This window comes from Phallusia mammillata, unplaced genomic scaffold (genome assembly GCF_965637545.1).
Source record: "Phallusia mammillata unplaced genomic scaffold, kaPhaMamm4.hap1.1 HAP1_SCAFFOLD_184, whole genome shotgun sequence".
Taxonomy (NCBI): Eukaryota; Metazoa; Chordata; class Ascidiacea; order Phlebobranchia; family Ascidiidae; genus Phallusia; species Phallusia mammillata.
The window spans coordinates 22,501-24,477 of NW_027648919.1; the positions used below are offsets into that span (position 1 = coordinate 22,501).

Consider the following 1,977-nt stretch of genomic DNA (forward strand, 5'->3'; position numbering starts at 1 on the left):
CTAAGTACGCGCTCTCGTACAGTGAAACTGCGAATGGCTCATTAAATCAGTTATGGTTCATTTGATCGTACATCGTACGTGGATACCTGTACAAAATCTAGAGCTAATACATGCGGCAGGCGCCTGCCTCACGGCGGGCGTGCATTTATCAGTCCAAAAACCGACCGGGCCGGCGTTTCGTCGCGCCCGACACGTCTTGGCGACTCTGGGTAACTCAGCGGATCGCACGGTCTCGCACCGGCGACGGATCATTCAAGTGTCTGCCCTATCAACTTTCGTCGGTAGGGTATCGGCCTACCGAGGTTCTTACGGGTGACGGGGAATCAGGGTTCGATTCCGGAGAGGGAGCCTGAGAAACGGCTACCACATCCAAGGAAGGCAGCAGGCGCGCAAATTACCCATTCCCGACGCGGGGAGGTAGTGACGAAAAATAACAATACAGGACTCTAAACGAGGCCCTGTAATTGGAATGAGCACACTTTAAAACCTTTAACGAGTATCCATTGGAGGGCAAGTCTGGTGCCAGCAGCCGCGGTAATTCCAGCTCCAAAAGTGTATATTTAAGTTGTTGCGGTTAAAAAGCTCGTAGTTGGATCTTGGGCGCAGGCGGCCGGTCCGTCGCAAGGCGTGCACTGGCCGCACCTGGCCCTCACCCCCGGCGCTCCGCCGGTGCCCTTGACTGAGTGTCGGCGGCGGCCGGGACGTTTACTTTGAAAAAATTAGAGTGTTCAAAGCAGGCGGCTCGCCTGAATAATGGTGCATGGAATAATGGAATAGGACCTCGGTTCTATTTTGTTGGTTTTCGGAGCGCGAGGTAATGATAAGAGGGACGGACGGGGGCATTCGTACTGTGCCGCTAGAGGTGAAATTCTTGGATCGGCGCAAGACGAGCGACTGCGAAAGCATTTGCCAAGAATGTTTTCTTTAATCAAGAGCGAAAGTCAGAGGTTCGAAGACGATCAGATACCGTCCTAGTTCTGACTATAAACGATGCCAACCAGCGATCGGGGGGCGTTAGTTTGACGACCTCCCCGGCAGCTTGCGGGAAACCAAAGTCTTTGGGTTCGGGGGAAGTATGGTTGCAAAGCTGAAACTTAAAGGAATTGACGGAAGGGCACCACCAGGCGTGGAGCCTGCGGCTTAATTTGACTCAACACGGGGAATCTCACCCGGCCCGGACACAGTGAGGATTGACAGATTGAGAGCTCTTTCTTGATTCTGTGGGTGGTGGTGCATGGCCGTTCTTAGTTGGTGGAGCGATTTGTCTGGTTAATTCCGATAACGAACGAGACTCTGGCTTGCTAACTAGTTACGCGACCCGATCGGTCGGCGTTTAACTTCTTAGAGGGACTAGTGGCGTTTAGCCACACGAGATTGAGCAATAACAGGTCTGTGATGCCCTTGAGATGTTCGGGGCCGCACGCGCGCTACACTGACCGGATCAGCGTGTGCTCGCCTTGGCCGAAAGGTCCGGGTAACCCGCTGAACCCCGGTCGTGCTAGGGATAGGGAATTGCAATTGTTTCCCTTGAACGAGGAATGCCCAGTAAGCGCGAGTCATCAGCTCGCGTTGATTACGTCCCTGCCCTTTGTACACACCGCCCGTCGCTACTACCGATTGAATGGTTTAGTGAGGTCCTCCGATTGGACCTGGCGCGGTCGGCAACGGCCGGGCCGGTGTCCGAGAAGACGATCTAACTTGATCATTTAGAGGAAGTAAAAGTCGTAACAAGGTTTCCGTAGGTGAACCTGCGGAAGGATCATTAACGGTCGACGTTGGGCGTCAGCGCACAACGGTCGAGGCGAGGCTCGAGAAACGGCTGCGACCGCACGTGCGTCACTCCAATGTGCGCGCGTGCGCGACCGCCCGAACGGCGAAGGTACCCCGGCCGCTGCCGGATCCCAACGCCACCGGTCACCTGGTAAATTGCGCGCCGAGTGCCAGCTCCGCGAAGCCGGCTTCATGCGTCGGCGAACC

At 55.4% G+C, this 1,977-nt stretch overlaps 1 non-coding gene across 1 annotated transcript in view; it reads left to right on the forward strand.

Moving 5' to 3' along the window:
* The window catches only part of LOC145207895 (small subunit ribosomal RNA), a 1,823-nt gene extending 58 nt beyond the window's left edge, over positions 1-1,765 (forward strand). The window contains exon 1 of the ribosomal RNA XR_013854287.1: positions 1-1,765. This exon is cut by the window's left edge and continues 58 nt beyond it. This is a non-coding gene — a ribosomal RNA (small subunit ribosomal RNA).
* The last annotated feature ends 212 nt before the right edge of the window (positions 1,766-1,977 follow it).